Source organism: Lipophrys pholis (assembly GCF_963383615.2).
Source record: "Lipophrys pholis genome assembly, chromosome: 6".
NCBI lineage: Eukaryota > Metazoa > Chordata > Actinopteri > Blenniiformes > Blenniidae > Lipophrys > Lipophrys pholis.
Window position 1 is genome coordinate 10,779,892 of NC_137629.1, and position 7,556 is coordinate 10,787,447.

General features: G+C 43.0%; 1 pseudogene across 1 annotated transcript; it reads right to left on the reverse strand.

The window, feature by feature from the left end:
• Positions 1–5,636: 5,636 nt before the first annotated feature.
• Positions 5,637–7,234, reverse strand: LOC308110593 (sodium channel and clathrin linker 1-like; annotated as a pseudogene). Its single transcript has one exon. The product of its transcript is annotated as a sodium channel and clathrin linker 1-like (transcript).
• Positions 7,235–7,556: the final 322 nt, after the last annotated feature.

The window sequence follows — 7,556 nt, forward strand, 5'->3', positions numbered from 1 at the left end:
TATTACACATAGCAGAAGTGTTTCTAGCGACAATTCACTTTTGCAGACAGAAATTTCTGTTTGGTTTAATGTTTTTTTACTCCCTATTGGCTTCAGATGCCGCCTCATCAGGATCAGATCGGAGAATTGTTCAAGCTCACGTGTCAGAGAGAGCGAAACATTTGATTTTAGGAGGGTTGACCCAAGTAAAACGCGAGGCTCAAGACAACCAACCACCAACAGCCAGCCTTCCCAGCTGCAAGTGACTGTTGTTGCCTCAGTTTGTCGAGCTGCCAACACATTACGTTTCTCCCAGACGTAACCAGCAACCAGACACCAGGGCAGTTTGGTTGATGTAGGGGTTGTTAAAACTATGATAACATTTGGGCAATGTCCACGATATCTGAATACCATTAAAGATCTGAGAGTACCTGCAAACTTAGCCACAAAGGACTTACATATACGACCATAAGAAGTCCTGGCGGGAATCTATGGCTACTGTAGGTCTTGATGCTCAATTCCCATTTCTTGATGAGATCCGACTTCTTTGTGTGGTTGTTCACACTACATTTTAAACGCAACCTCCATTAGACTGCAGGGTGAATGTTATCTGACCCGGAAGTGACCCAGATGCATAGACGAAGGCATAACATGCTGACTATGCTTACACACACACACACACACACACACACACACACACACACACACACACACACACACACACACACACACACACACACACACACACACACACACACACACACACACACACACACACACACACAAACACACAGTAAAGCCAAATATGAAAGCAGTCGTCTTTCAAGCAGCATTCTTTTATAATATCAGCTTGTTTCATCAAAACTTGTTCAAGTAAAAACTGGTTCGCTGAAATCCAACATGCTGACTGAGGAATGTTTTGTAACCTGTGGACAAACTAGAGTCCCTCAACTCAACTGGAAAACACAGCCCTGAAATGGCGGGCCTGCATCCCAGCCGAGCAGACAAAGATAATTAAAGTGCTGTTGTATGTGAGCCTTTGTCACCGTGATCCCCTCATATAGGCTGATGATTTAAGACTGGAGGTAACACACCAGATGCTCTCCTGTGGGGAAGAGACTTGCCATGGGAAATTTATGGCATCAAAGGAATCCAAGAAGTTTGGACTGAATAATGCATCCTGCATCTAAATTTTAACACACACACACACACACACACACACACACACACACACACACACACACACACACACACACACACACACACACACACACACACACACACATAAACACTTTGTGACGCCCATTCAAGTCGGAGTTTTAACTCTAACCGTCACAATGGGCAAAAAGTTAACATGTGATAGAACTCATCACATGATTGTTTAAATGACGCCAATGGGAAGGGACATGATGAGTTTGTCTTAGTGCTGTAAATCGATTTAAAAAAATTAACTAATTAATTACACTATTTTCTGTAATTAATTGTGCTTAATTGCATTGTTTTTCTTCTGAAGACTGAAGCTTGTATTGGATATTTATTCAGGGAAAACCACGGAATTAATGTCGACTCAACACACGGAGACTATATTTAAATTCAAAGACTATTTTTATAATGTCCTTTTAGCTTCGTGTAAATGCTGTTTCTCTCCAAGATTAGCAAAATAATAAAAACATAAATAAGTTAATTTATAAACATCTAACATAAGTCTGGGTGTTGTTAGAGTGCAGGTCCACCACTTTGAGAATTTGAATATTTCTACAAAGTTGTGAACTTATTACATGAGGAAAATGGCACTAATTATGAGAATTTGGACAGTCTTTATCATGGTCGCCACACAGAACACTTCCGGGGTTAAAGAAAAGTCGATAGTTAAGGAGGTAGGAGGGACAATTCGGACGTACCTCAGCCCTTCTAGAAGGCCTAGGGTGACGTCAGCATATTCAAGCCATCTGATTGGATCATCAGAGAGTTCACTCTCCAGCGCTAGCTGACTGCATCTGGAGCGAGCTGCATGAACAAAAGTATAGTTGTGTTTATTTAATAGAGGTTTTGGTAACCTACAACGGCTAAAGGAGAAGATAAAGACATTTGGTTGAAGATTTATTGTCAAAACAATTTTCAAGACAGACTTTTCCAAGAGGTCATTGAACGCACCACAGCACTCGAGCTCACTCCAAACTCAATGGAATGATTCAGGATTATATTATTTTCCATTATATTATTTTCAAGACCACGGAAAGCTGATGTTTGTCACCGTCCTCGACCCCCAGAAGTTTTGAGAAAAGCAGCCGCTATTTTATGCAGCTGCAGCAGAAGATGAGACGTGAACTTGGATTTTTTTCATCAGCAAAGGTATTTATTCTGGCTACACGAGTACCTATCTGTAATACAAAGGCTTTTAAACTGCATTTCTGCATGATAACATGGTTTTTGTAGCCATAAAAAAGTTATTGAGGGGTGGATTGAGTCAGACCAGCACTAGTGAAGGCCTAGGTCTGAAATGCAAGGCTTGCCACTGATATATATATATATATATATTTATATACGTATATGTATATATAATTCCACTAAGCTGCTCTGTAGTCACCTTACACCTTAAGGTGAGAGACGCTGCAGCTGCTGCTGCTCCGGTAAGGGAGTAAAAAAACCAAAAAAAAACGGAAGTAAACAAAACTGCGTTAATTACGTTAAATTGTATTATCGAATTAAACATTTCAAATCAATTAATTAAATGAATGCATTATTTGTAACAGCACTAGTTTGTCTACAATGTCGTGGCTTTGCTTTTTGAAATGCTTAATTAACCTCGTTAATCGTTTTTGTTACTGGGCAACACATTAAACCAGTGACATATCTGCCTTAAGACAAGTCTGGTATGTGGATGTCGGATAATAGTTTTTAACAGCCTGTGGTGTCTGACTTGGTTTACAAACATTGCCAGTTAAAGATAGATCCAAGCTCATTAAGCAGTTCACATCGAAACCCTCTCCATCTCAAAACAACAAAACTCCAATCAAGCCAAAACTACATTAAAATATCAATAAGTGCAAATTATGTCAGTTTACTACAGAGATAGTAAACTAAAAGTGTGCATACTAAAGAAAAGGAAAAGTAATTTTTTAAGGATTCTACCTAATGAAAAAGAAGGATTTCTGTGTCGCTGCAGTAATTATATGACGGGACCAAAATCAGTTGTGCACATAAAGGTTAATAAAATGTTAGCAGTATGAATATTTGATAATAATCAATTGCTAATGATTTAATTAAAGTATAAGAACAAGGAAGGTTGTAATCGCCTAATATTGTAATACTGGCTCTCCATCACTCAGGACACATTAAGGCCACAATAATCTGTTTTATTCACAGAAAAAAACCTCAACTGAGGTGATGGAGTCAGAAAGAGTCGCTGTAGGAATCAAGAGTTGTTTGTGGTAATTGTTTTTCGGGATACTTTCGTCTTAATTGAGGTGATTCAACATTTAACATCACTCAAATGTTTTAGCAAATCAGAGTCTGCAAGACTCGACCGCTTTTCTTCTTTTAAGAGGCAAACCATGTTGCGAGCCTCAGTTGTGAACCAGCTGGAATGAGCTGAAGGACATTGATACTTAAATTAGCAGTTTTGTTGGATCACAGAACAAACTGGCGAGTTGACATTCAGAAAAACCCAGTGTGAGAAGTTCGCCTCTTCCACTGAACTCCTGTGTGAACAAACACCTCAGAGGCCGAAGCACATGGAGGCACTAAACGATATTTCCAACACCTTTCCAGGCTCTAACAGAAGGGACGGGCCCTGCTCATTAGCCGGCAGTGTGCAGGTCAAACCTGCTGATGCTTTCAGTGAGAACGTCCTTTTGAAGCTTATTGCAGCGTTAAGTCTCCCGCCCTGCTCCTGAGCCGCCAGTCCTTCATTACACTGGTATCGAAGTGCTGAACAAGGCTGTGCTGTTCTCAGATCTGTGGGTTTAAAAGTGTAACGTTGTCCTCGGGAAACACCAACGGCTTAAAAGGAAGGTGAGACTCCATTTCTGGAGAATTTAGAGTGTCCTTTTGTCTTTGAGGTGTGGAGACAGTGACTTCTCTTCAGGGTTTTGGTGTCATCTCAGGAGAGCTCAGTGTAAATTGAGCAGATGATTGTAACTCGCCTGCCTTGTTCTTCTGAGAGTTTAGGGAAAGTTGTTAGTGTCACATTGTAAAGGAGTAAAGCATATGAAAAGCACTGATTATTTCCTCATCATGGCACCTGCAAGTAGGTGGAATATGATAGACGTCAAGCTAACATTTTGTCCTCAGAGGAAAATGTACAAAGATAAAGATATCACCAAGTTTTATAAGTGTAATAATTGTACCTGATCGGACCATCTTGTGTGGTCGTCATGCAGAGGGCAGAGGTCAAAGTCAATTGTAGGTAAGCTAGATAACCAGTTCTTCCTGAAGGCATCCCCTCTTGTGGGCCGGTTTTGAACCACAGGCCTTATGTTCAACACCTCTACTCTTAACTCACCTGCAGTTGATCTGTTATATCAACTACAGGTCAGACAAAGGGATAATGATCAGTATTTATCTGTAGCCCCCGTCAACATATTAGAGTTACTCTGTTTACATCAGACTGACATTTACACTTTTTCCATTTTTTTTTTTCACAAAAGCCTCAATATTTGCACTAAACTGAGAAAGAAAATGAGTGAAGTTGTTATTGGATATGATCAAAGTTTCAGTGCACAACATCAACATTTGGTTCTGGATGAAAATCCACTCTTCATAAACAGATGGAACTTTTTACTTTCCTTTTAATTTTTATGGTAATTTTCTGTGCAATAAACACAATTTAAGCATCATAATGGTTCATAAGTGCCACACAAGCAAAGCATGATGGCGGTATATAATGAGCCACCAGGAATAGTTAATATCGTGACACTAAATCACACAGTATTTTCCAATCTTTGGCTGGTAATTAGAGTTTAGCAGAAGTCACAGTGTTTCTAATGGCCCCTAATCTGCTGTTATGGTATCGCAGTGCTTTTCAGTGAAAGCAGCACTTGTTTATACAGAGCAGATCTGAGTGGAAACGTGGCCATCTCTGTTCATCTGGGATGAATAGGTTGCCCAGCACAGAGAGCAGAGTGGTCATCTTCTCTGTGTTGCTGCAGGAGAAGAAAACACATGGCAGTGGACTCGTAATGTGAAGTGTTTTATTGAAGGAAGCTTAGTTTTGTTAAATGTTTTCCAGGTATCCTGCATGTCCCAAAACTGTGGCAGGCTAAGGACAACAGACCTGACATAGTTACAGTGTACACAAGTATTTATTCAACAAGAAGATTCTCACCAGGCATAGCAGTACATAACAGTAAATAGCTCCGGCCGGCGCTGTCCCAACACTTATGCTGAATGAAAGAGACCAATTTCACTTGTGCAAAGAGTCTTGAGGGGCGGTCCTCTGTCTGGTTACTTCCTCTGACCCACTTCCTGTCCTCTCTGGGCATATCACAGTGGAGGACTCCTGACCCCCAGCCATCCTCCTATCTTGAAGGCAGACTCAAGTTTCTCATGCTTTCGGATGAAGTCACTTCCTGGTCCATGCTTACAATACAAAAGCTATTGGGTGCATCAGAATTGTCCCTCCTATCTCCTTTCGTCTGCTCGATCTGTGTGACCTGTTAGGCCTTCTTTTGGGCCAGCAGGGAAGTCTTTCGTAAGTTGTCCATCTTCCGGTGGAGCTGCATGCTCTCCTGCTGCAGGTGCAGCCGCTCCTCACTCACACTGATGCTGTCTTCTTGGGCGGCAGTGAGGGCGCCCTGCAGCGCCACACTTCCTCCTGGCATCGCACCAGCTCCTCACTCCAGTCCAGCTCCATTTTTTTTGAGCTTGCTCTGGGTACTCTGCAGCGTCAGTTTCAGGTCTGATCTCAGCCTCTCTGCATCCAAACACCTCTGATGAAGGGCATTGATCTTCCTGAACTCCGGCTCTGCGCAGCCCACCTTATACACCTTCTACAGCTCCTCTTCAATGACTTTTCTCTCTCGCAGAGACCTTTGAATCTTAAACTCTTTTTCTGTGCACTCCATCTGCAGAGCAGACAGCTCCTCCACCATTTGTTGGATCTGATCGTTGCACTGTTTACCTGCATTCTCGATCTCTTTGCTGGTGCGGACTGCAGCACCCTGAAACTGTCTCATGGCCTCCTTCATCTTCTCCAGCTCGTCTGTCTTTTGTTTCTCTCCTAACTGAACCTGGTCTTTCTGCAGCGTGGCTTCTTCTGCCATTTAAACACTCTCGCAGACTTTGGACAGGACGTCATACTTCTCCTCCTCCAGGGTGGAGTAACGTGCCTGCAGTTCCCTCACTGTTCTCTCCCAGACAGTCGTCTCTCTGCGGGCTGCATCGGCATCCTGCGAAGCAGCTTTCAGCCTGGACTCGAGTTGGCTTAAGGCTGCCTTAAGCTGTTGGAGCAACCTGTCTGCTGCATTCTCTTGGCCCTGAGCTTCAGCCACATCCTCCTCCTGTCTCTGCATCTGTTCCTGGACGCTCTGCAGGAGCTTGGTCATCTCATCAACTTTAGCTGTGGCCATCCTCAGTTCAGCTTTAGCGTGTCTGAGCTGGCTGTGGACCTCCTCCGTCTCTGTGCTCTGCTCTGTCACCATCTTCAGGAGCTGCTGGTTCATCAATTCCAGTTTCTGATTGCCACTTGAAGCTTGAATGTGTGCTGCTGGAACTGAACAAGCTGATCCTTCAGCTGCAGTTTCTGCGTTTCATGCCTCTGTCCATCAGAGACTTTGGTAGACCTTTTGGTAGACTGGAGGCGATCCAGCTCCAGGGCTGTTGTTTGTCACAGCTCCATGGCCTGCACCTGCTCCGGTTCAGAGAGCTGGACCTGCTCGATATATTTCTCCAGTGTGCTGCCCTCCACTCCTTAAGACATGGGATGAACAAGAAGCTGCTTCTCCACAGTCTCCCTCAGCTCTGCGTGCAACCTTTCATTTTCTTTGACGACTGTCTCCAACTTCACTTTGACCTCCGACGTCATGGCCTCATATTTCTGAAGCTTTCCAGTCATTTCATCGATGTGCCGATCATACTCCGCAATCAGAGCAGCCATCAAATCTCGATCAGAGATCCAGGGAGTGGGAGACTCCGTACACCTCATCTCTTCAGCCTGAGCTGCTGTGTTCTGAGTGTGCTGTCCATGCTGATACTGGCTGAGAACAGAATTCAATCTGTTGACTTCATCACGCAGAAACTCCAACTCTGCATCCATCCTGTCTGGTCAGAATGAAAGACAAATAATCTGTGGTTACCAGGTTAGCATTAGCAGCTAATCAACAAATAACCACTTCAACCTAGGAAACACAGAACCAAACACGTTTCCGATAAAAGATGATACTTGTAAATTATATGAACTGAACGTGTCGTGCCTGGTCGTGATCGAAAAAGAGAGTTATGAAGTGTTTTTACCATTTTTGTTGCTTCTGCCGCGAAGTTTGAAAATAAAAACAACCAATGACAGCCGAGAGGCCCAAAACTTTGTGGCCGCTTCACTCAATGAGCAAACCATAATTAAAAGAGGTACCTGGTTCATT